Source organism: Oryctolagus cuniculus, chromosome 17 (assembly GCF_051225735.1).
Source record: "Oryctolagus cuniculus isolate XC-2025 breed Fujian yellow rabbit chromosome 17, ASM5122573v1, whole genome shotgun sequence".
Lineage (NCBI taxonomy): Eukaryota > Metazoa > Chordata > Mammalia > Lagomorpha > Leporidae > Oryctolagus > Oryctolagus cuniculus.
Window position 1 is genome coordinate 60,957,075 of NC_142883.1, and position 27,900 is coordinate 60,984,974.

The 27,900-nt window shown below is 45.3% G+C and overlaps 1 long non-coding RNA gene across 1 annotated transcript; it reads left to right on the top strand.

Moving 5' to 3' along the window:
• Positions 1–367: 367 nt before the first annotated feature.
• Positions 368–24,368, top strand: LOC149121260 (uncharacterized). The gene is made up of 4 exons (XR_016224357.1): positions 368–540; positions 981–1,055; positions 4,136–4,207; positions 24,153–24,368. It is a non-coding gene; the product is annotated as an uncharacterized LOC149121260 (long non-coding RNA).
• Positions 24,369–27,900: the final 3,532 nt, after the last annotated feature.

Genomic DNA, 27,900 nt, shown 5'->3' on the forward strand with positions numbered 1-27,900 from the left:
TGGGAGTGAATTGGCAGATACAGATTCGATCTCTCCCTGCCCTCCTTTGTAACTCTAGCTTTCGAATAAATTTTTAAAAGAATAATAAAATAAGAGACATAAAATTGTACATGTTTAACAGGCACTATGTATGTTATGGGCAAACAAAATCCCTAATGCACACTCATTGGAAGAAATGGTACCAATTTTGCCATCTTGTTCTCTTGTGAATGCTGTTTAAACTATGTGTCAAGGTCTTGGTCGTTGCCTCCGTCTTCTGAACTTTAAGCCTGAAATACCGTCTCCAGCCCCACGTGACAGGATCGTGTCGATTGTTGGAGGACTTCCTGGTCCACCGGGGCTGCGCGGCTCTGGGCGCCCCTGACAGGCCGCTCTCCTGCAATCCACGACCCCAGACCTGGGGACTGGCCCGCGCGGCCGAGGTCGAGGGCGGTGTCCCTCGTGCAGCGGGGGCAGTTGTGCTGGAGCGAGCTCCGAGGCGGACGTCCCAGGGCCACGCGGGATGTCCTCTCCCTGCCCGGCGGGAGGGAGGTGGTCCAGGTCCGTACACCTCCATGCTCCTGTCTGGCTCTGCCCCTGTACGTTAGTGCCGGTGGTCAAGCGCCCCCCATCGTCCACTTTTATATCGTCCAGTGAGGCCGGCCAGGTGGCGGGTCCGGAGGGGGAGGTGGGGGTGGGGGAGTGGGGGCCCAACGGATGCTCGGACGGTTACAGTTGGGGCTGATTGACCGGTGCGTGGTAGGAGTTAGCGGTTGGGTGGGTGATAGGGCATGAGGCTTGCTGTGGTAAAATAATGCTTATGTAACTCATTTTCTTTATATAGAAGTTGTAGTGATTAATATACAGATACTGTGTGTAATCACAGATACTAAGATACGTTGAATATATATAACAAATATGCATTGTATAAATCTTAGTACTTATATCAGAATATTAGAATGCTATGATTATTTAATTATTAACATTGTTATAAATATTAGAAACCCACAGAGGCAGGACCTGCAGCTATGGAGAGTTGACTGCATTGTTCCAAAGCTGCAGCCCTCACTGAACAGGTAAGCTTAAGTCATTCCATCTGCCACAGCCACCATTTGGCTCCAAGTGTTTGATGGAAACCAGTGAGAGCCAGCACAGTGGCTCACTTGGTTAAACCTCCGCCCACAGCGCTGGCACCCCATATGGGCGCCGGGTTCTAGTTCTGGTTGCCCCTCTTCCAGTCCAGCTCTCTGCTGTGGCCCGGGAGGGCAGTGCAGGATGGCCCAAGTGGTTGGGCCCTGCACCCACATGGGAGACCAGGAGGAAGCACTTGGCTCCTGGCTTTGGATCTACGCATCGCCGGCCATAGCAGCTATTTGGGGGGTGAACCAATGGAAGGAAGACCTTTTTCTCTGTCTCTCTCTCTCACTGTCTAACTCTGCCTGTCAAAAAAAAAAAAAAAAAAGAAAGAAAGAAGGAAAAAAACCAGTGAGTGTGCATTGCACTGAATGGGAAACAAGCCCACCTGAGTCCACCCAAAGGATGAACTCAGAAACAAGAAGGAAACAGTAGGCGAGGTGTTTATTGATACCTGGTCATTTTTAACAAAGGGTTTACTTATTTATTTATTTATTTATTTGAGGGGCAGTTTCAGAGAGAAGGAGAGATAGAAAGGTCCTCCATCTGCTGGTTCACTCTCCAAATGGCTGTAAGGGCCAGAGCTGGGCCAATCTGAAACTAGCAGCCAGGAGCTTCTTCTGGGTCTCCCATGTAGGTGCAGGGGCCCAAACAATGGGGCCATCTTCCACTGCTTTCCCAGGTGCATTAGAAGGGAGCTGGATTGGAAGTGGAGCAACCAGGACTTGAACCAGCGCCCATAGGGGATGCCAGGCTGCAGATTAATCTGCACCACAGCACTGGCCCTAGGGATTCATTTTGTGACACCATCAGAATGAAGAGATATATTTCTTCTTTCATTTATTAACGTTTGTCATGAATAAAATATTGAATCCCTTTAGATGTCTCTGAAATGAAAGGATTTGTTGAGTCATAACAGATGCCAGCCAGGAAGAAAGGACTGGTCTTGGACAAGTTCCAGCAGCCCTTGGCACCAGGGGTGGCCAGCACTGGAGAGCTGTGTGTCAAATCTACACAGCTGGCATATTTCACACTGCAAGTCTGGGGAGAAGAAAGCATGCATGGCTCCCACTGAGCCTGCACTGCCTACAGATAAGAGCAGTGGACAAGCACAGAGCACATCTTTAGTATTCAAGGAGAGTGCATGACTTGGTGTTGCTGGGTGAAGAATGGAGGGGGCTTGTGGCGTAGCAGGTAAAGCCACTGCCTGTGATGCTGGCATCCCGTATGGGTGCCAGTTTGAGTCCCAGCCACTCCACTTCTGATCCAGGTCCCTACTAATGTGCCTGGGAAAGCAGTGATGGATGGCCAAGTACTTGGGCTCCTGCACCTATGCGGGAGACCTAGCTCCGGCCGTTGTAGGTGTTTGGGGAGTGAACCAGCAGATGGAAGATCTCTTTCTCTATGAGTCTCCCTCTCTAGCTCTGTAACTCTGTCTTTCAAATAAATAATTTTTTTTTTGACAGGCAGAGTGGACAGTGAGAGAGAGAGACAGAGAGAAAGGTTTTCCTTTGCCGTTGGTTCACCCTCCAATGGCCGCCCTGCGGCCGGCGCACCGCGCCGATCCGATGGCAGGAGCCAGGAGCCAGGTGCTTTTCCTGGTCTCCCATGGGGTGCAGGGCCCAAGCACCTGGGCCATCCTCCACTGCACTCCCTGGCCACAGCAGAGAGCTGGCCTGGAAGAGGGGCAACCGGGACAGAATCCGGTGCCCTGACCGGGACTAGAACCTGGTGTGCCGGCGCCGCTAGGCGGAGGATTAGCCTAGTGAGCCGCGGCGCCGGCCCTCAAATAAATAATTTTTTTGACAGGCAGACTGGACAGTGACAGAGAGACAGAGAGAAAGCTCTTCCTTTTTGCCATTGGTTCACCCTCCAATGGCCACTGCGGCCAGTGGGCTGCGGCCAGTGCACTGCGCTAATCCGAAGCCAGGAGCCAGGCACTTCTCCTGGTCTCCCATGGGGTGCAGGGCCCAAGCACTTGGGACATCCTCCACTGCACTCCCTGGCCACAGCAGAGAGCTGGCCTGGAAGAGGGGCAACCGGGACAGACTCCAGCGCCCCGACCGGGACTAGAACCCGGTGTGCCGGCGCCGCAGGTGGAGGATTAGCCTAGTGAGCCACGGCGCTGGCCAATACATTTTTTAAAAAAAGGAAAAGTGGAAAGAACCCTTGATGCCCTGCTCCTGGGTGCTGAGTGGAGGCTTAATGCAGGTGTAGGAGTGGGGAGCAGCTTTTTCTTGCTATTTCTGTTTTGGTCCCAATCTGTTCACTGGACTGCTTTTTTTTCTTTCTCCAACCTTATAAATACATTTAGGACATCTTAGAATTGTATCAGTCTCTAGACATGAGACAAGAGAATTGTATGCCAGCCTTCTCCTACTCATTCCTAATGACAGACAGAGACAAGGAAGGATAATGAGTTCACCTGGAAGGTTTAGGATATAGTGTCCGGGTCTGGGCCTATCCGTGTCCCTGGGGAGTCTCAGACTCCCACCTTGCTGTCCCACCCCACAGCGCTGCCCTTCAAGACTGATGCCATCTCACCTGGTGCATTCGTGTACTGCCCCCAGGATAATCTCAGAGCACAGAGGGAACTCAGCCAGCTCCAACCACCCCCACTGGCACTCAAGTCTCTGAGCCCCATGGGCATTCAAACACGATTTTCCTTCTGGTGGACATCTTTGGGAAGGATGGCCGGCCCCTCACTCAGAGTGAGGTTTCTGTTGTCAGGGCAGGTTCAGCGATGAGGTCTTAGTGACTGGTGTTAACCAAGAGCTCCTCTATGTGGTAGCAACAGTGCACCTGGGGTGTTTATGCTAGTAGGGGAGGGGAGGACCCAGTGGCCCATGGACAAACAGATTAAGTGTGTGTGTGTGTGTGTTAGATTACATGTGTCTTCCTACATTGTGTGCACATTTATTTGTATATGTACACTTTCCTATAAGCTCATGTATTTTGAGTCAGGTTTATTTCCACCTGAATTGTTTTTGAAACATATGTGTCTGTATGTCTGCATCTCTAGAAAAAATGTCCATGAGGAGTTGTTGCCCCCAGGATACTGAAGCGTGTCAGTGACAAGGACACAGCTACCCAGGTAAGGGAATAATTTTCAGTGAGTATTTGTTCAGTTATATGCATGTCTTTGGAGGTTTGTTCAATAGTTACATGTATTTACATAAGTGTATATAACCAAAGATTTTTCCAAGTGCATTATTTCTACTATGTGCACCTGTAGGTCTCAACTCCCAATTGGTAAACAGAGAGCCATCTGGAAAACTCACTGCATTGCAGTGGGAGAGGACCCAGACTTTCCAAAGTCTTAGGTCTTCCCTTGTCCTGGACATATCCATGGGCAGTGCATGTGCCCACCCACCCCTAGAAGTTGGGCTAATGCTCGTTAGCCAGGAAGAGTGGGCCCAAAGTTAGACACACTCCTTATGCATCTCCTTGGGCTAGCCCCCAACACTCACCCTCAGACCCAGTGACATGGGCCTCCCTTGTGTCCTGCTGCCCACTAGTGCTGGTTAACCAGCCACGGAATCCACAGTGCCCCAGCAAAACACGGGAGGTTTAAGACATGCAGTTTCTCGGCCGGCGCCATGGCTCACTAGGCTAATCCTCTGCCTGTGGCGCCGGCACACCGGGTTCTAGTTCTGGTTGGGGCACCGGATTCTGTCCCGGTTGCCCCTCTTCCAGGCCAGCTCTCTGCTATGGCCAGGGAGTGCAGTGGAGGATGGCCCAAGTGCTTGGGCCCTGCACCCCATGGGAGACCAGGATAAGTACCTGGCTCCTGCCATCGGATCAGCGCGGTGCGCCGGCCGCAACGTTCTGGCCGCGGTGGCCATTAGAGGGTGAACCAACGGCAAAGGAAGACCTTTCTCTCTGTCTCTCTCTCTCTCTCTCACTGTCCACTCTGCCTGTCAAAAAAATAAATTAAAAAAAAAAAACACATGCAGTTTCCAAGACTGTGAGGTGGCCCTCCAGCCAGCCTGCTCACTCTCTCTAGAACAAGGATGTTTGGGCAGGGTCTGGCTCTTTCACACGGTGTGGCCGTCAGGTACTTGGGCCGTTCCCTGGCTCTAGGAGTTCACCAGACACACACTTTCAGCCACACAGTGTCAGAGCTGTTCTTCCAGCCTGGAGCTGTCATAACTGCCCACAAGAAAAGCCCCGATCACAGAGAGAATGTTCTCAGAAGTGACACTGCTCCAGCCGCCTGTCTGCACCCAGTCTCTGCAGTGCCAAGGTGTTGAAGACATGGTTTTCTGCCGGCGCCACGGCTCACTAGGCTAATCCTCCGTCTGCGGCGCCGGCACACCGGGTTCTAGTCCCGGTCGGGGTGCCGGATTCTGTCCTGGTTGCCCCTCTTCCAGGCCAGCTCTCTGCTGTGGCCCGGGAGTGCAGTGGAGGATGTCCCAAGTGCTTGGGCCCTGCACCCCATGGGAGACCAGGAGAAGCACCTGGCTCCTGGCTACGGATCAGCACGGTGCGCCGGCCACAGCGCGCCGGCCGCGGTGGCCATTGAAGGGTAAACCAATGGCAAAGGAAGACCTTTCTCTCTGTCTCTCTCTCACTGTCCACTCTGCCTGTCAAAAAATAAAAATAAAAAAAATACATGGTTTTCCTTCTGGGGAAAATCTTCGGAAAGCACAGTCAGGTCACACTCAGAGGGAGGTCCCTGTGGTCAGGGCTGCTGCCGTGACAACACTGGTGACTGGGGTCCTGCAAGGAACCCTGGATGCCAAGGGTCTCCTTGGATGTTTATGGCCATCGTAATTGCCAGCAGCAGAAGGAAGGGACCAGTGGTCACTGACGAGAGAGCGAGAGAGAGATAGGGAGGTTGTGCTTCCTTGATGTATATGTATATTGAATTTTATATGTTCATTTTTCGTAAACTATGAACCATTGGGAACCATAGTTTTATTTCTGCCTGCATTATTTCTGAGGACATATGTGTTTATGTATACCTTTGTGGTTAAAAAAAAGTCATAATCTCCCTCTCCCTAGGATAATGAAGCATCCCAGGTACAAGGATATGAGTATAAAGGTCAAATTAAAATGTTCTACATTTTATAGCACATGTGAATATTTATTCAGTTATGTCCATCCGTTTCATGACTTGTTCAGTACTTGCATATGTTTGCCTCAGTCGGTATCACTAAGTGTTTTCGTAAGAGGTAAATCTTGCAGTACACTCCATGCAGACCTCAGCCTTCCATTTATGAACCAAGAGACATCTGGAACCCTGGCCAGATGTGACCCTACATGTTCATGTGACCCTACATGAACAATTAGGGTCCCTAATGTGACCCTACATGAACAAGTGCACGGGAACTTGACATCTCCACCCTATGCAACAGTTAGAATAACCCTCTTCACTCGCCATTGGATGCCCTAAATTGGACGCACTCCTTACGCATCCACACGGCCCAATATGCTGCATCACAAGTCACGTTGCCCAGAAGGGATTGTAGACCAGCTGTGCATCCCGAGTGCCCCTCTGAGAGTGCAGGAGGCCTAAGACACATGGTCCCTGCTTATTCCCCAGCACCCCAGGGAGCTGGCCCTCCAGGTGGCTATGCCGTTCTCTCCAGGACAGAGGAGTTCGAGGGCAGACCATGCTTTCAAACTGTGTGTGGCATTCAGGGACTGGGGTCTCTCCCTGGCCCTTGGGAGCCCTCAACCTCCCTCTTGCTGTCCTACCTGGACAGTTGTCCCCACAGCCTGGTGCCACCTTACCCTGTGGCTATATTTGCTTCCTCCAGGGTAACCTCAGAACACAGAGTGAGGGAAAGTTCTTAGGGTAGACACCCAGCTCCAGCCAACCCCATCAGCACCCATGACTCTGGGTCCCGTGGGTTACTCTGTAAATGGCTGGTCCTTCTGGTACATACGATTCCAAAGTGTGCCCAGCTTCCTACTGAGAACAGGCTCCCTTTTGGTCAGGGCGGTTCAGGGACATTTCCCTGGTGATGGTGTCAGCCAAAGGCTCTTGGTGTTTATGCCCCAGACTGACTGTAGTGGAGAGGAGAGCCCAGTGAGCTATGGACAAGGACATTGTGTATATGCCATTTGTATGTGTTTGCCTTTGTTGTCTGTATATTTAATTTGCATATGCACACTTTCTTGTTATAAACTTAAGTATTTGGAAACTGAAGGTTTACTTCAATCTCTATTACTTACTTCTGTTATATATATGTTTATATATTCCCTTGTATATACATTTTTGAAATAATGATATTAATAAATTCTTCCCTCCTAGAATGTTGAAGTATCCCAGACACAACAGCACCATCACACAGGTACAGGAACAATTTCCTACATTCCTAGACTAGTGTGATAGTGACATTGTACACACGTCTTTGGGGGATCCTCAAAGTTTATGTACATTGATTTAATTGGATGTAGCCTAGGATTACTCCAAGAGCATTATTTTGGCTACAAACACCCCAAGGATTCAACCTCCCATTGATGAGCCAAGACACATCTTGAGCTCTGCATGGATGGAGGCCACAGGGACTTTTGGCTGACCCAAACCCCTGATGCTGGACTAGACATTGGCCTTGTGTGGGGGTGCTTGGCTCCCCACTGCAACAGTTGGGGTACCCTCTTCTTCCCACAGTGGAGGCTTCAAATCAGACACAGTTCTTTACAACAACATGGGGAGGTCCAACACTTACCTCTGACCTGGTCACGTGGTCTCTCACATCCTGTGTTACCCACAGGTGAGGTACCCCAGATCTGGGTCCTGAAGCCCCCTCCAGAGGTGGGGAGGGCTAAGCATGTTGTCTCCAAGCAAGACAGGTAGCTGGGCCTCCAGGTGGACTGGTCCATCTCTAGGGCAGGGAAGTCTGGGGAGACCCAACGATCCTATGTTATGGCCCCCATGGTTGCCAGTGGGGAGAGATTTAAGTGTCTGTGCGTGTTCCACTGTGTGTTTCTCTGAGTTGTGTGTATATTTAACTCACTTATATCCAGTTTTTCCATAAACTCAAACTGTCTTGTAATCTTAGGAATTCAATAGGAATAAAATCACTAATTAATAAAAAAATTACTGTAGTTTAAACCAGATTTTTCTGAAATGAGATTGATATAAAGTGAAAATTATTAAATTCAAATGACACAAAACTAAGTAGAAAAACACTGATTTTTTAATTTGTGACTCAAATAAACCAGAAGAAACTCAGACCTAATGATCCTATGAATGAAATAGGGACCAACAGAGAAAGGGCAACCAGTAACTCAGGGGAAGCATTTTGTAGACACACGATAGAAATAACTCCGTGAGCTCCAGGATTCTGACACTGCCTCTCTGTATAAAGGGAATGAATCTAGATTTGGGAACTTAGGGGCTGTTGTCCTCCATAACAGGACTTCTACTGATTAAGAATAATCAGGTCAGACTGATTGAGAGGGGAGGTTCATGAAACAATGATGAACTACAGAGGCAGGAGATTAGGTGTTGTATTATTTAGCATTGCGCAGAAACAACTGAGAAAGCAGGGTGAGGCGAGACAGGCATTTCTGAATGCTGTTGCTCATTCAGAATTTCCAAAACCTAATTTTCTGTAAAAAGGATGACAACAACATATTGATGGATCATACAAGGGTACCAGAGGGAGAATCAGTAATCGAAACAAAGAAGGAACCACGCCACACATGAACAGACTCCGATCTTGCTGTCCTTTGTGTGTGGAGCAGAGTCGTTTTCAGGATGAAGGAAAAATCACCAAGACAATGGTACCAAGCGTGAAGGGACATCATTACTAAGAATCAGGGAAACTCAGAAATGGATGGGCAGGACTCAGGAAAGAAGAAGGAAAACAGGAGAAAATAACATCAGCCTTGAAATGCAAACCACAAGAAACACAGGAACGGACTGTGCCTTAGAAGAAGCAGAAGGTGGCATAAAGGGAAATACTGTTAAGAATAGGAATTTTACTGAAGATTTTAGAACACGAGAGGGAAATACCAAAGGTGAATCCATGCATGTGTATGAATGGGATTCCTGGAAGAGGGAACCAATGCAGTGATCCAGACTAATAATTAGAATTCAGACTTCTTCTGCTATGAAGTATACTCCCACACTACTTCACAGAATCCTGGGTCTGACTTTGAGTGACTGATGTCACTGATACTCTAGTAGCATCTGTGAATTAAAAGAAAATGTGTTCATGCATCTAGAGTTCAAGGATGAGTGGCACAGGAGGAAATGAAAATGAGACTCTCACCAGTCTTGTAGAGACAGCGAGTCTGGGTCAGGGGAATAAAAATGTATTTAAGATACTCAAGAAGATGGACAGAAAGAGGGCGGAGCCAAGATGGCAGAATAGTGAGGGCGCGCACCGACAGTCCGGGAAAATTTAGTTTAATAAAAGGGGAGTTATGGTAGCCTCAGAAAAAAGAACCAGGAAAATGTTGCAGAGGAAACTCTTCTGGATCAAGTGGCTGTGAATCGGAGGACCTACTGGGAGAACAAGGTCGCCCACTGCGCGGAAGCCGAGCCGCGGGACCGAGCCGCGGAAGCCGCAGGGTCTGCGCGCCAGTGCTCGAAGAGGAGTGCATGCCACACAGACAACAGCGGGGAGACTTGGGACGTCCAGGGCTCCGAGTCCACACAATGGCACTAGAAGGGGAGGTGAGCTCAATAACCCAAGACATTGGTGGGGAAACGGGGGTCAGAATCTAGAGGGGGGCCGGAAAGTGCAGCAAACTCACTACCGGAAAGAAGGAAAAAAGCTTGGGGGTTTCTCTTTCCCCTAACCTTGGAAAGGTTGCAAGGCTGCAAGGCTTGAAGAATTCACAAGAGACAAAGCGCAGGCCCCCTCTCTGGATTTACATATCAACGGGGGAGAGCTAAGGAACTGAGTCACTACAATTCAGTAGCCTAGGCAACCCAGTGGGAGTCCAAAGGAGCCTAAACAGACTCTGTGGGTAGAAGCCAGAGACTGGAAGCTAAATACCATCAGTTCTGCACAGCCGTGCCTTGCAGTGTTACTTACCCCCTGAATAAACAAAATAAATAAATAAATAAATAAATAAATAAATAGAGAGAGATTTACCACGCATAACCTGAGGATGTCACCTTTGCACACCCTTAACCAGGAAGAACCAAGCAGAGCTCTCAGGCCGCACCCATCTCAAGCCTCCAAGGCTCCTCCAACAGCAGGCAGTCCACTTAACAGGGACATAGTATAAAATAAAAAAAAACGCACAGTGATGAAAGAAGAATTAACTATGCCAAGTAACAAACACAGAAATCGAGGGAACAAGATCAACCATGACACTATGATGCCTCCAAATAAACAAAACACCCCAAACCAAGATTATGAAGATGATGAGATAGAAGAAATGCAAGATATGGATTTCAAAAAATTTATGATAAGAACATTTAGAAGTTTTCAAAAGCAAATCCTTGAACTACAGAAATCCTTAATGGACAAGATTGAAAATCTCTCTCGTGAAAATGAAATTTTAAGGAAGAATCAAAATGAAACTCAGAAACTAGTAGAACAGGAAAGTGTGATTGTGAAGAGAAATGAAGAGCTCAATAGATCAAATGACAAACACATTAGAAAGCCTTAAAAACAGAATGGGTGAAGCAGAAGAGAGAATATCGGACTTAGAAGATAGAGCACAGGAAAACATACAGTCAAACCAAAGAAAAGAAGAGGAAATTAGAAATCTAAAAAATATTGTTGGGAATCTAGAGGATACTATTAAAAAAACCAACATTCGAGTTCGAGGAGTTCCTGAAGGCATGGAGAGAGAGAAAGGATTAGAAGGCCTTTTAGTGAGATACTAGCAGAGAACTTCCCAGGTTTGGAGAAGGACAGAGACATCCTAGTACAGGAAGCTCATAGAACCCCCAATAACCATGACCAAAAGAGATCCTCACCACGACACATGGTAATTAAACTTACCACAGTGAAACATAAAGAAAAGATCCTAAAATGTGCAAGAGAGAAACGTCAGATTACTCTCAGAGGATCTCCAATCAGACTCACAGCAGACTTCTCATCAGAAACACTACAGGCTAGGAGGGAATGGCGAGATAGAGCCCAGGTACTAAGAGAGAAAAATTGCCAGCCCAGAATATTATATCCTGCCAAGCTCTCATTTGTGAATGAAGGTGAAATAAAGACCTTTCATAGCAAACAGAAATTGAAAGAATTTGTCGCCACTGGTCTAGCCCTGCAAAAGATGTGCTACACTCAGAAACACAGAAACACGGCCATCAATACGAAAGAAGGGAAAGGAAGAACACCTACCAGTAAAAGAGCATGGGAAGCTCAAAGCATATACTAGAAAATATTTCCGGGAAAATGGCAGGGCAAAGTCACTACGTATCAATAGTCACATTGAACATTAATGGTCTGAATTCTTCAGTTAAAAGACACAGATTGGCTGACTGGCTCAAAGAACACAACCCAACGATTTGTTGCCTACAAGAAACACATCTCTCTAACAAAGAGGCATGCAGACTGAAAGTGAAAGGTTGGAAAAAGATATTCCATGCCAACAGAAACCAAAAAAAAGCAGGTGTAGCCATATTAATATCAGACAAAATAAACTTTAATACAAAAACTGTTAAGAGAGACAAAGAGGGACACTATATAATGATTAAGGGTTCAATTCAACAGGAAGATGTAACTATTATAAATGTATATGCACCTAATTACAGGGCACCGGTCTATTTAAAAGATATGTTAAGGGACTTAAAGGGAGATTTAGATTCCAATACAATAGTACTGGGGGACTTCAATACTCCACTCTCAGAAATAGACAGATCATCCGGACAGAAGATCAACAAGGAAACAGCAGATTTAATTGACACTATTGCCCAAATGGATCTAACAGATATCTACAGAACTTTCAACCCTACATCTACAGACTTCACATTCTTCTCAGCAGCGCATGGAACCTTCTCTAGGATTGACCACATACTAGGCCATAAAGCAAGTCTCAGCAAATTTAAAAGAATTAGAATCATACCATGCAGCTTCTCAGACCACAGCGGGATGAAGCTGGAAATTAGCAACTCAGGAAACCCCAGAAAGTATGCAAACACATGGAGACTGAACAACATGCTCCTGAATGAACACTGGGTCATTCAAGAAATCAAAAGAGAAATCAAAAACTTTCTGGAAGTAAATGAAGACAACAACACAACATATCAAAACTTATGGGATACAGCAAAAGCAGTATTGAGAGGCAAATTTATAGCAATAGGTGCCTATACCAAGAAATTGGAAAGGTACCAAATAAATGAGCTTTCAGCGCACCTCAAGGACCTAGAAAAACTGCAGCAAACCAAACCCAAATCTAGTAGGAGAAGAGAAATAATTAAAACCAGAGAAGAAATTAACAGGATTGAATCCAAAAAAAACATTACAAAAAATCAGCCAAGCGAGAAGCTGGTTTTTTGAAAAAATAAACAAAATTGACACCCCATTGGCCCAACTAACTAAAAAAAGAAGAGAAAAGACCCAAATCAATAAAATCAGAGATGAAAAAGGAAACGTAACAACAGACACCACAGAAATAAAAAGAATCATCAGAAATTACTACAAGGACCTGTATGCCAGCAAACAGGAAAACCTATCAGAAATGGATAGATTCCTGGACACATGCAACCTACCTAAATTGAACCATGAAGACATCGAAAACCTAAATAGACCCATAACTGAAACAGAAATTGAAACAGTAATAAAGGCCCTCCCAACAAAGAAAAGCCCAGGACCAGATGGATTCACTGCTGAATTCTACCAGACATTTAAAGAAGAACTAACTCCAATTCTTCTCAAACTATTCAGAACAATCGAAGAAGAGGGAATCCTCCCAAATTATCTCTATGAAGCCAGCATCACCTTAATCCCTAAGCCAGAGAAAGATGCAGCACTGAAAGAAAATTACAGACCAATATCCCTGATGAACATAGACGCAAAAATCCTCAATAAAATTCTGGCCAATAGAGTACAACAACACATCAGAAAGATCATCCACCCAGACCAAGTGGGATTCATCCCTGGTATGCAGGGATGGTACAACATTCGCAAATCAATCAATGTGATTCACCACATTAACAGACTGCAGAAGAAAAACCATATGATTATCTCAATTGATGCAGAGAAAGCATTTGATAAAATTCAACACCCTTTCATGATGAAAACTCTAAGCAAATTGGGTATAGAAGGAACATTCCTCAATATAATCAAAGCAATTTATAAAAAACCCACAGCCAGCATCCTATTGAATGGGGAAAAGTTGGAAGCATTTCCACTGAAATCTGGCACCAGGCAGGGATGTCCACTCTCACCACTGCTATTTAACATAGTTCTGGAAGTTTTAGCCAGAGCCATCAGACAAGAAAAAGAAATCAAAGGAATACAAATCGAGAAGGAAGAAGTCAAACTATCCCTCTTTGCAGATTATATGATTCTGTACTTAGAGGATCCAAAGAACTCTACTAAGAGACTATTGGAACTCATAGAGGAGTTTGGCAAAGTGGCAGGATATAAAATCAATGCACAAAAATCAACAGCCTTTGTATACACAAGCAATGCCATGACTGAGAAAGAACTGCTAAGATCAATCCCATTCACAATAGCTACAAAAACAATCAAATACCTTGGAATAAACTTAACCAAGGACGTTAAAGATCTCTACGATGAGAATTACAAAATCTTAAAGAAAGAAATAGAAGAGGATACCAAAAAATGGAAAAATCTTCCATGCTCATAGATTGGAAGAATCAGTATCATCAAAATGTCCATTCTCCCAAAAGCAATTTATAGATTCAATGCAATCCCAATCAAGATACCAAAACATTATTCTCAGACCTAGAAAAAATGATGCTGAAATTCATATGGAGGCACAAGAGACCTCGAATAGCTAAAGCAATCTTGTACAACAAAAACAAAGCTGGAGGCATCACAATACCAGATTTCAGGACATACTAAGGGCAGTTGTAATCAAAACAGCATGGTACTGGTACAGAAACAGATGGATAGACCAATGGAACAGAATTGAAACACCAGAAATCAACCCAAACATCTACAGCCAACTTATATTTGATCAAGGATCTAAAACTAATTCCTGGAACAAGGACAGTCTATTCAATAAATGGTGCTGGGAAAATTGGATTTCCACATGCAGAAGCATGAAGCAAGACCCCTACCTTACGCCTTACACAAAAATCCACTCAACATGGATTAAAGACCTAAATCTGCGTCCTGACACCATCAAGTTACTAGAGAACATTGGAGAAACCCTTCAAGATATTGGCACAGGCAAAGAATTTCTGGAAAAGACCCGGGAGGCACAGGCAGTCAAAGCCAAAATCAACTATTGGGATTGCATCAAATTGAGACGTTTCTGTACTGCAAAAGAAACAGTCAGGAGAGTGAAGAGACAACCGACAGAATGGGAAAAAATATTTGCAAACTATGCAACAGATAAAGGGTTAATAACCAGAATCTACAAAGAGATCAAGAAACTCCACAAAAACAAAACCAACAACCCACTTAAGAGATGGGCCAACGACCTCAATAGACATTTTTCAAAAGAGGAAATGGAAATGGCCAACAGGCACATGAAAAAATGTTCAAGGTCCCTAGGAATCAGGGAAATGCAAATCAAAACCACAATGAGGTTTCACCTCACCCCGGTTAGAATGGCTCACATACAGAAATCTACCAACAACAGATGCTGGCGAGGATGTGGGGAAAAAGGGACACTAACCCACTGTTGGTGGGAATGCAAACTGGTCAAGCCACTATGGAAATCAGTCTGGAGATTCCGCAGAAACCTGAATATAACCCTACCGTTCGACCCAGCCATCCCACTCCTTGGAATTTACCCAAAGGAGTTTAAATTGACAAACAAAAAAGCAGTCTGCACCCTAATGTTTATTGCAGCTCAATTCACAATAGCCAAGACCTGGAACCAACCTAAATGCCCATCAACGGTAGACTGGATAAAGAAATTATGGGATATGTATTCTTTAGAATACTATACCGCAGTAAGAAACAACGAAATCCAGTCATTTGCAACAAAATGGAGGAATCTGGAACACATCATGCTGAGTGAAGTAAGCCAGTCCCAAAGGGACAAATACCATATGTTCTCCCTGATCGGTGACAAGTGACCAAACACCAAAAAGGAAACCTCCTGAAGTGAAATGGACACTATGAGAAATGGTGACTTGATCAGCATAGCCCTGACTGTTAATGAACAACTTAATACATTATCCCTCTTAGTAGTTTTTTTGTCTGTTCTACTTAATGTGACTGGTTTAATTCTGTAATTATCACACAGTTATTATTAAGTGTTGAAAATTAACTGAAATGTGATCCCTGTTAAACATAAGAGTGGGAATAAGAGAGGGAAGAGATGTATAATTTGGGGCATGCTCGGGCTGCCTTGCCCCAAACGGTAGATCTAGAAACATACCAGGGGATTCCAATTCAATCCCATCAAGGTGGCATGTACCAATGCCATCTCACTATTCCAAGTGATCAATTTCAGTTCACAATTGATCATAATGAAAGGACTAAGAGTCAAAGGGAGCACATAAACAAGTCTAGTACCTGCTAACACTAACCGATAGAATAAAGGGGAGAGTGATCCAACATGGGAAGTGAGATACTCAGCAGACTCATAGAATGGCAGATGTCCTAAATAGCACTCTGGACTCAGAATCAGCCCTAAAGGCATTCGGATCTGGCTGAAAAGCCCATGAGAGTATTTCAGGCATGGAAAGCCAAGACACTCTGGCAAAAAGATCTCTGTGAGTGAGATCCCAGTGGAAAGAACAGGTCTTCAAAGAAGGAGGTACCTTTCTCTGAAGGGAGGAGAGAACCTCCACTATGAATATGACCTTGTCTAAACAAGATAAGAGTCAGAGAACTGAAAAGGCTTCCATAGCCTTGGAATCTCATGACTGGAGCATAGGGAGATTACTGATGCCATAAACAGGAGTGTCAATTTGTAAAGTCAACAACAGGAGTCACTGTGCACTTACTCCTCATGTAGGATCTCTGTCCTTAATGTGCTGTACATTGAGGCTTAATGCTATAACGAGTACTCAAACAGTATATTTCACTTTGTGTTTCTATGTGGGTGCAAACTGTTGAAATCTTCACTTAATGCATACTAAACTGATCCTCTGTAAAAAAAAAAAAAAAGAAATTATCAATTCCCAACTTGACTCTCACTGGGATTAAACATGACAATAGGTCTGATCTGATTTCATCATCATTTAAAAAATCATCTATTATTTTTCACTTTATGTTTCTGCATGGGAGCAAACTGTTGAAATCTTTACTTAATGTATACTAAGCTGATCTTCTGTATATTAAGATAATCAAAAATGAATCTTGATGTGAATGGAAGGGGAGAGGGAGTGGGAAAGGGGGGGGTTGTGGGTGGGAGGGACAGTATGGGGGGGAAGCCATTGTAATCCATAAGTCGTACTTGGGAAATTTATATTCATTAAATAAAAGTTAAAAAAAAGAGAGAGAGAGACAGAAAGATGGGCTAGAACTGTAACCTCGCTGTTTGGATCAATACTTTAAAATAAAAGATACAGGAGAAAGAAAAAAAATAATCAAGAAGAGAAAGGATAAGTCAGGAATTTTGTGCCATCCAAGCTGACCTTAGGTGATAAATGCTTTGGCGTCCAGGTGGTCATGAGAAGTCTTGGGTGAGATGGACCTCATGGTCCCTTCCAGAGGAGGAGCAGACACGAGACAACACAACCACTAGGAAGTCATTGCTGCAGCACAGATTGAAAAGACCACGCCTGGCAGTGACTTTCAGTGGAGACCACATCTTTCCGGTTCCTTTCCAGAGAGTGCTGGTGAGGGCACTCACTAGGTGACTGCTCCTGGACCCTTTGAACTTCTACCTTTGCTAAGCTTGTTTTTCTACACTGTGCTTTATTAGACAAAACCATATGAAACCAACTGGTGCTCGGTGATGATTTAATATCAGAGCTCACAGAGGACTGGTGAGGAGGGCCGTGGCTGCTGTTGTGTCTCCTCCTGTGTGGTTCAAGCTTCCGATGGTGTGGGAAGCTCCAGCTCCTCTGGTCCAAGGACTCCACACTGCAGACTTCCGAGCATCTGAAGATGTCTGCAAGAAAGACACAGGAGCAGGGGTCAGTGGGGGGACAGGGATGCAGCAGGGGTGTGGGCAGTGGGGTGGGAGTACAGCACTCACAGGGCTCCTGATCTCAGGATCTCCCGAACTCAGCAGCAGTCAGGGTCGTGGTCACTGAGGCCCATTTGCTAGGGCGAATTCCCCCAGGCATTCATGGGACAGCCTTCAGGGAGGTGACCCCTTAAACTGTGAACTTGATGCACAGGAAAGGGCAAGTCTCTCGGGCCCTAGGATTTCTCTCTCTCTCTCTCTCTCTCTCTCTCTCATTTACTAAATATAAATTTCCAAAGTACAACTTTAGGATTGTAGTGGCTTTTTTCCCCCATAAACTCCCTCCCACCGCAACCATCCTATCTCCCACTCCCTCTCCCATCCCACTCACATCAAGATTCATTTTCAATTATCTTTATATACAGAAGATCAATTTAGTATATACTAAGTAAAGATTTCAACATTTTGCACCCACACAGAAACACAAAGTATAGAGCACTGTTTGAGTACCAGTTATACCGTTAATTCACATGGCACAACACATTAAGGACAGAGATCTGACATGAGGAGTAAGTGCACAGTGACACCTGTTGTTGGTTTAACAATTGACACTCTTATTTATGATGTCAGTAATCACCCGAGGCTCTTGTCATGAGCTGCCAATGCTATGGAGTCCTATTTTTTTTTTGTACAGGTAGAGTTAGACAGTGATTGAGAGAGACAGAGAGAAAGGTCTTCCTTCCGTTGGTTAACCCCCCAAATGGGTGCTATGGCCAATGTGCTGCAGCCGGCTTGTTGCGCCGATCCTAAGCAAGGAGACAACTTCCTCCTGGTTGCCCATGTGGGTGCAGGGCCCAAGCATTTGGGCCATCCTCCACTGCCTTCCCAGGCCACAGCAGAGAGCTGCACTGAAAGAGGAGCAACTGGGACAGAATCCAGTGCCCCAACCGGGACTAGAACCTGGGGTTCCAGCGCCACAGGCAGAGGATTAGCCTAGTGAGCCACGGCGCTGGCCTGGGAGCCTCTTGAGTTTGCCAACTCCCATTGGTTTAGACAAGGCCATAGTCAAAGTGGAAGTTCTCTCCTCCCTTCAGAGAAAGGTACCTCTTTCTTTGATGGCCTATTCTTTCCGCTGGGATCTCGCTCACAGAGATCTTTTATTTAGGTCATTTGTTTTTTCCCTGAGTGTCTTGGCTTTCCATGCCTAAAATACTCTCATGGGCTCTTCAGCCAGATCCGAATGCCTTAAGGGCTGAACTGAGGCCAAAGCGCTGTTTAAAACATCTGCCATTCTGTGAGTCTGCTGTGTATCCCGCTTCTCATGTTGGATCGTTCTCTCCCTTTTTTATTCTATCAGTTAGTATTAGCAGACACTAGACTTGTTTATGTGTCCCTTTGACTCTTAATCCTATCATTATGATCAATTATGAACTGAAGCTGATCACTTTGACTAGTGAGATGGCATTGGTACATGCCACCTTGATGGGATTGAATTGGAATCCCCTGGTATGTTTCTAGCTCTACCATTAGGGGTAAGTCTGATTGTGCGTGTGCCAAACTGTACATCTCCTCCCTCTCTTATTCCACTCTTATATTTAATGGGGATCACTTTTCAGTTAAATTTCAACACTTTAGAATAATTGTGTGTTAATTAAGGAGTTCAACCAATGGTACTAAATAGAACAAAAAAAATACGAAAAGGAATAAAGTAGTAGTAAGTTGTTCCTCGACAATCAGGACAAGGGCTGATCAAGTCACTGTTTCTCATAGTGTCCATTTCACTTCAACAGGTTTCCTTTTAGGTGCTCAGTTAGTTGTCACCAATCAGGGAGAACGTATGATATTTGTCCCTTTGGGACCGGCTTATTTCACTCAGCTTGATATTTGCCAGATTCCTCCATTTTGTTGCAAATGACCGGATTTCATTTTTTTTTACTGCTGTATAGTATTCTATAGAGTACATGTCCCATAATTTCTTTATCCAGTCTACTGTTGATGGGCATTTAGGTCGATTCCATGTCTTAGCTATTGTGAATTGAGCTGCAATAAACACTGAGGTGCAGACAGGTCTTTTTTTGGCCAATTTAATATCCTTTGGGTAAATTCCAAGGAGAGGATTGGCTGGATTGTATGGTAGGGTTATATTCAGGTTTCTGAGGAATCTCCACACTGGCTTCCATAGTGGCTTTACCAGTTTGCATTCCCACCAACAGTGGGTTAGTGTCCCTTTTTCCCCACTTATTCAGCAGCATCTGTTTTTGGTAGATTTGTGTAAGTAAGCCGTTCTAACCTAGTCCTGGGATTAAAAAGCCAAGGCGTACTCCCCTGGGTCTGAGGACACAGGGTGGGGCCGTGATCCTGCCCAGTCTGACCTCACCCTCAGGATCCAGGATCCAGCCTGTGACCCACATGTTAACTACAGACAACTTCCCCAGCTCATCGGTTTCCTTCCCTAATCCTGCAGAACTTCAGAAAAGAGATGAAAGAAGAAATCACTTACTCCCAGATCGCTGCTCCCGAGGGAATGTTCGGATGCAGCCACATAGCCTTCCATGTGCACCAGAGCAGGGGTGTTGAGGTTGCCAGAGAGAAGGAAAGGGGAGAGTTAGACTTGAGGTGAGGACTCGGATCCCTGCTGCTGGTTGGATGATGTAGGCCAACCTTGGACCCCATGTCTATATCCCTATCCCAGGGCCTAGATGGCTTCACCTCTGTAATAAGTGAGAGGATCTCTGAACTTTGCCTTCTTCTTCCTGCCTCAGATTCCCATCACTGTGCCTAAGAAGTGGCACCTTGTTCCTCCATAGGTAGCCACTGGGTCGATGTATGCAACTCATTGTTTTCCATCCTTCCTGTTTCCCTAAATCTATTTTGTCTCATAACTCTTGTCCATTTCCTTTGTCCTTGTCATCTTCTACCAATCATATTATTCTCTGATATGGGAGCTCTGGAGGCCAAGATAAAGATATACTGCCACCTGGGGCTGGCATTGTGGTGCAGCAGGTTCAAGCGCCACCTGTGGGGACCCCTCCATGGGATCACTGGTTGGTGTCCCTGCTCCTCCACTTCTGATCCAGCTACCTGCTAAAGTGCCTCAGAAAGCAGTGTAGGATGTCTCGTGCTTGGGCCCTGCCAGCTGTTTGGAAGACTCTGATGGAGTTTTGGACTCCTGATTTGGCCTGGCCCAACCTGCTCATTGAGGTTCTATGGGGACTGAGCCAGTGGATGGAAGATTTCTCTCTGATTTTCCCTCTTTGTCTATAACTCTGCCTTTCAAGTAGTAGATAAATCTTTAAAAAACATATTGCAATGCACAGCAATACATCTATAGATCACTTACATGGGGAACAAGTGTCATGGATGCTTGTTGGGCCTTGGAAAGGTAATGAGGGCCAACCCCATATGTCTGGGGTAACCTCATGGAGTTTGGAAATATTGAATCATCACAAGAATCCCATGTTTCCTGATCCACTTGAAAAGATGACCCCAAGAGGAGAGGAAATTTAATTTGTTCAAATTCTGGTAGTCGGCCAAGGAGGCAACAGGGGGTCCACAGCAGGTGTATTCTTGGCCATATCAATAAATGGGACATGCTAGGGTTTTCACTGAGCAGTGGGAGGACTGGGAAGTAGGACATTGGCAGGCCTGAGGACAGGGAACGTGCTAGGCATGACTGGAGGGGGAACAGGCTGTGTTTGAAGCAGTGCATCTGAGGGGAACAGTGATGCCCAGTCCTGCTGCCCAGAGGCCCTCCACTGAGCCCAGTGCATTCCAGCAGATGAGGTCAGCAGGACCGCGTGTGTGTCCAGCCCAGGATCCCCTAACACACATCCTCTGGGCAGCCTGTACAGCTATGCGGCGTCTCCAGTAGCATCTGGATAATGGCCTGTCACACAGTCTACTCCAAACACTAGACTTGGATGAGATGTGGAAGCCAAGATGAACCCAGAGTAATGCTTGGCCCTCACAACTCTAAGATGCTAGGGCCTCCCCAGTCAGCCCAGAGCAAGTATTCTTTAACTCAACTGACCCTGAGGGTGTGGGGGGTGGGTGCTCTTCTTCCTTCTGCCCTGAGCTGAGGATGAAGCAAGGAGCCCTTACTGAGACACAATGGCAGCACCTTGCTCTTTGACCTGCAACCTTGTAAGAAAGAAATTTCTGTTCCTGATTAATTACAGAATCTCAGGTATTACGTTGTGGCCAGAAATGGACGAAGACAATGGTCAGTGCAAAACCCAGACATCTCTTGTGTTCAATTCGAAGGTAGTGCTGTCCTGTCACAATGCAGTGGATTTGATCTTTGCAATGGCAAAGCCGGGGGTGGTCGGTATTAAAGAAAATGTAAAGTTTTAAATAGTAAAGCAAGAAATGATAAAAAGTTCTATTGCTCCAATCCCATGGGTATACAATCTCTTCCTACTCTATAATTAATATAAAAAAGAAAAATCAGACGTCTACATATTATGTCTTTTTTCCTCCTGAGTTCCTATGTCCTCTCAGAGTCCAAAGCAGTGGATAACCCAAGCATTGCCCTAATTTGACCCTCTGGTCTTTGTGGGTGTTGCTCCTACCTGAAGAGACTTCATCCTCACTGTTATAGTCCGAAATGCTCTGCAAGACCCAATCTTGAGAGACACAAACACAGACAGTAAGTGTTCACAGAGAGTCTCACCCGTTCCTCCCCTGCATTGCTCAGCATGACCCTGCCCCTTCTCTGTGCTCTCAGCCCCTTCCTGGGCTCTGTGGACCTGACCTTCAGGCAGACATTGACCACAGCTTCAAGCCTTCCAGGGAGGGAGAGGAGCTGACGGCACCACCTCTCAACGTCTCACTTTCCCTAGTGCACTGAAATACGATGCTTCCAGCCTGCATCTGAAACCCCTCACTTTTTTATATACATATTCCTGTAACCATGCAGCGATACCTCTGTGATTGTTTTTTTATAGAGAACTGATAGTGGCTTCAGAAGAACATAACTAGAGTAATACACACAAACTGCCAAACTTGTAGACTCAGAACTGTAATACATGGAAACCCACATAGATAAAGCCCACCCCCATGCACAAGCCAGTATCTTCCAGGGACCCCAGAAAATGATCATTACCCTGTATGAAGAAGTTAATTTCCCACCACCGCACTCCTAGTCCTCTTTCATAGCAGGAATTGGGCGTTAGGTGGCCTTCCACACTAAAGCCCCCAAGATAGTCCCATCTGTGCTGTCATCTGGACTATTCATACTACAGGGAATAAGTGATTCCCGAATACATACCACTTGCTGTTCGTATTGAGATCACCTGTAATTAGAAAATGGCACCATGAGGGTCTGAACACTCTGTGTCCCTTTGCACCTGTCTTTAATGACCTTGGTGACACTGGGAAACCCCATGTGAAAGAGTGGTCCTATGGAGGGAACCCAAAGACGTGAGCAGAGCGATCACACTCAGGCCAGTAGGCATGAGCTCTTCATGGGGGACGTGTCTCTCCAGTCCACTGTGGTTGGAAGTCACAAAATTCCTTTCAAAAGAGGAGAAGTGCTGCAGAGAAAAGCTTGCTGTGGTCCAGTCCTGACAGTCATTTTGTCCCTGTGTCCTGCATCAGCTCTCTGTTGGTGTAAACTCTCCCTCTCAGTGGCCCTCACCGTGCACAGGGTGTATCATGGACCCTATCCATGGTCAGATTTTTCTTCTCTTCATCTGGTTGAGAAAGGAAGAAGCCAAGGAAGGAACATTTCTGTTTTAGAGGAAGGCGGGGGCCCTTACCTCAGTGTACTCTGGAGTTTCTTTATCCTCCGTGTCACCAGGAAGCTCCTCCCATGCATCCTCCAGGGGCACTAGATGGACATATGGTGACTGTCAGTACACTGGTGCATCAGGGAGCATTGGTGGACATGGGCATGGGGCAAGGGTTAAGGCCAAGGAAAAGAACGTGAAAGACCTGAGAAGCAGAGCCTTAAGCTTTCTAGCTCAAGGCAGCTTCATTCATGGGAACTATTTGGGGTCAATACCACCACGGTTGCTGCATTTCCGTAAGAGTCCTGGGATGACTCCTGCATGTTTAGAAGCCAAATAAACTGCTACTGTCGTCTTGATGTTTCCCAAGGTCACTACTACTCAGGGGTCAATATCTGTTTATTGTATTTGAATATGTCATCTCTCCTATGAGCTTCTGAACTTACTTAAAAGCAACCATTATGGGAGAAGGACTCAGTTGTAGGCGAAGCAACATGTTCATTTATTGCCAATCCCTAGATACCACACAAGTAAATAAAGAAGATGTAAAAATGTTGAAATTCCACCATTTAAAAATGAGAACCAGGCATTATGGTAAAACTTTTCTCCTGATCCTATTGTTTTTATTACCATTATAAGTGGTATCTTTATGGATCATAGCATAAGGATTCATTGTATGCAGACAGTGTGTGATGATCAAATCATGTTGACCTTTCCAGCTCCCTAAATATATTTTAAACTGTTTTCATTAGTATTAAATACTTTTCATATATGTTGGGAGTATGTTTCATATCCAGCTAAGCCATGGAATTGTGACCTAACCATCAGACACATGTGGGGTGAGGGTTGAATGAGCTCACTTACATAAAGTTCAGACGGTGATCAGGTTCTTTTTTGTTTTTGTTTTTTGAGAATTGAACCTTGAGCTGTGCATTTGGGAACACATTTTCTGTGGGAAATATGTACACATATACACATCCAAGCACTTTCAAAGACATACACGCTCACTCCTAAAAACTCACCATACTGGGGCACAGAAACCCCCACCATCTAAATGACATAGCTGTTTCCAGAGCCTGCCTTAGATGCCTGTAGCTATGTGCTAGTCTTTCTGGTTTTTGTTTTACCACACCCTCAATCTTTTTAATCCACCAGGAAGCTGGAATCAGGTTGGCTCTCCAGAAGAGAACCGGCAGGACGGTCCCAGTGTCTCATCCCTTCAGTTGTTCCTCAGCACCTGAGGCATTCTAGAATACGTACAGTGTCCACTGGATCCTGAGTCCACCTGCAGTCAGAGAAAGGAAGTCACTGTGAGATCAGATACTGTTTGTACAGGTCTCTCCTCCTGGTGCTGACCTTGGGAAACTTGATGGGATACAGTGCATGAGGCAAATGCCCTAAATAAAGCACAGAGGATACTTGTGTGAAATACGTGAGCTTTTCACAGCCCATTTTATGTGTTCATTTTGGTGGGCAAATGCAACATTCATTTGTGAAAATGAAAACCTGGGGGTTGGCCTTGTGGCACACTGGGTTAGGCTGCCCCCTGTGAAGCAAGCATCCCATATCAGAGCACCAAATCAAGTCCAGGCTGCCCTGCTGCTGCCAGTTCCCTGCTCATGTACCTGGGAAGGCAGTGGAGGATGTCCCAAGTATTTGAGTCCCTTCCATCCAGTGGGAGACCCCCCCCCCAAGATGGAGTTCCAGGCTCCTGGCTTCCACATGGCCCAGCCCCAGCCATTATAGCCATTTGGGAAGGTAACCAGAGGATTTAAGATCTTTGTCTGTCTCTCTATTATTCTGCCTTTCAAATAATGAATAAATCTTTTAAATCATAAAATATTTAAACTATGCAGAACTGCTCCTGTGGAAAACGCCCAGCACCACATCAATTGTAATTGATTCTGTCATTTTATGAGACCCTCTTGAGTCATGTCTCACTTTATAACAGACATGCTCTGGGCTTTCCCCAACAAATAAATTGTGGAAGTCATCTGCAGTATAGGTGTTCAGATTTTCGTATCTGAGAAAAACGTTGCCTGGACCTGATGTTGTGACACAGTGAATGGAACTGCTGCCTGCAGTGCCAGCAGTCCATCCTGCAGTGCCAGTTTGCATCCTGGTTGCTCAGCTTCCAATACAATGTCATGCTGTTGTGCCTGGGGAGGCATGGAGAATGTCCCATGTCACTCATGTGGGAGATCTGGATAGCACAGTGGACTCCTGGCTTTGGCCTGGACCAACTCTCGCCTTTGTAGGCATCTGGGGAGTAAAATACTAGATGGAAGATCTTTTATTCTCTTCCCCTGTCTCTGTGCAACTCTGCCTTTCAAATAAATAAGTAAATAAGACTGGTGATTGTATACCAGGAACATTTCTTTCTGTGACCAAAAACCCCAGTCATACCTTGCCAAGAGATGTGACCTCCTCCTCTGCTCTGCCTCTCGGAATCGCTTCCACCAGGTCCTCAGGAGCAGCTAGGAGAACCACAGGGTAACTGTCAGGTGTTGTGGATGAGTTCGGCAGGGAGACTTGCTTGCTGTGGACATGGGCCTAGGCTAGGTGGGGGTGGTTGGTGAGCAGTGAACAATGTCAAGAGTTCTGTGCTGCACTCAGTAACAGAGCAAGAAAAAGACAAGCCAGCCCTGCACCCACAAGTAGCAGGAAGGCCACCTGATGTGGGCTTGGAACTGCACACGTGACACTGCTGGGCCATCCTCCCTGGTGGATGACAAAGCTCAAGAAGAGGAGCAGGAAAGAAATGAGAAGGGGAGTTTTGGCTTTCTTACTACCAGCAACCAAATCATTATGAAACAGTCAATTTAGAAATAGGCGAATGCCATAGTGCACTGATTCCTTGATGATGCCTCATCATTGCTCCTGCCCAAAATGGGCATAGAAATGCCCAAAATGTAGACCATGGAAATCCCCACATTTTTCTTGTGTGTCCCAAGATCATTTACCTCCATGAATCTACATAAGCAGCTATTACATTTGCCATCTTTCCTTTCAGGTATTTTTAAATTGCTATGGGCAAGTAGACATTTATTATCTGAATCACTTGTAAGTGAAAATTTCAGTGGCATGAATTACTTGGCAGTGCTGTGTAAGCACCACCCCTGTGTGCCCCAACAGTTTTCATCATACCCAATCTAAACTCTGCATCTATAAAGGAAGAACGTTACCTTCTCCTCCTTCCATTCCCAACTAATCTGTACTTCCAGTCCCTTTGAATTTGCCTATTGTAGACATGTCATTGTAATGGAAACATACAGTGTTTGTCTTTCTGTGTCCACCTTATTACAGTGTCAGGTGTTACCATGTCCATCCCTCGTCTGGTATAAAACGTAAATTCACTTTTACGTATTAAAACTCTTCCATTGTGTTCATATACCACATTGTCATTACTCATCTGTTTGTTGTTGGATACTGGGAAATAACCCAGTTTTTGTTGTTTCTACTTTCTGCTTGCCGTGAACACTTAGGTACAGAGAGATACCTGCTTCATCTTCTGTTGTCCACTTTTTGGTGATACACAGAGTGTGACAGGGGGAGACTACCTCAAAAAAGCCAACATAGGGGCTGGCACCGTGGCACAGTAAGTTAATCCTCTGGCTGCAGTGCTGGCATCCCATATGGGCACCAGTTCTAGTCCCAACTGCCCCTCTTCCCAGTTCCCTCCCCCTTTCACTTGAAGGACCTGTGAAGGTGACCTTATTTGGGCATGGAGACATTGGAGGATTATCCAGTTAATATGAATTCATATTGGACTAGCAAGGACTTGTTCCCATATGACTGGCATTTTTACAAGATGAGGAAACAGGTCCAAGATGGAAGGATGCCATGAAATGATGGGGGTAGAAATCCAGGTGCTATGGTAGCCACACAGGAGGCCCAGGATTTCCAGGAAACCAGCAAAAGCCGGGAAGGGACAGGAAAGATTAGTCCTGATGGGTTTCTGTGGGAGGGTGACTATGCATAAACCTAGATTTCTGACACCCAATCTCCAGACCTGTGGGAAAATAAAATATCATGTACTTCAAACTGACCACCAACCAGGCACTTGATTATGGCAGCCCGAGAAAATTATTATCCCTAAACTAACTATTTTGATTGGCGTGTAGAGACATTTCAGCCATGAGGGAAACACATTCTTCTCAGGTTCATGTGAAGAAGTCTCCAAGGCAGATCAAAGTATGAGCTCTGTCACACAACTGCTCACTTAAAGTAATGTATGTCACACAGCTTGTGCCACTAGGCAACTATGGTAATACAATAGAGTTCAATCAATGCAATGAAGATTACTTGGCAAATTTTGTAAGAACTATGGAAGCTAAATAACATACTCTCCAAAACAAATGGGACAAAGAAGACTGTATAGACATTTTAAACTATTTTGAACAAAGCAAATAAAAACCCCTTTTGCAACTTTGGGTTGCAATGAAGCAGTGCTCAGAAGGAAAATGGAGCCCTTGAGTGAAACACTTTCGAAAACAATGATGATCTAAAATCAATAAGGGATTCTTACAGCCCAGAAAATTAGATGACCAAAAGCAATCTGATGTAAATTAGATAAAAAATGAAAAAATAGCAATTTTCTCAGAAATGAGTATAATAGGAAATAGGAAATGGGCAGAATAAAACAAAAAATCAAAAAATATTTCTTTTAAAAAAAATGCATAAGATTGTGAAACCTCCGCCTGTCAAAGCACAAGGCAAAAAGAGGAGAAACAATGTCTGCTACTGCAAATGAGAAGGGAATCCTCACCTTTCATGGCATGGACAGGAAAAGGAAAAGAAAAAAGTACTTTACATACTGTATGCCCACAAGTAGGTTCAACGAAGCCTGAAATTCCTTCAGAGTCAGAAACTACCCAAACTAACCCATGGGCCCGAGCCTTTG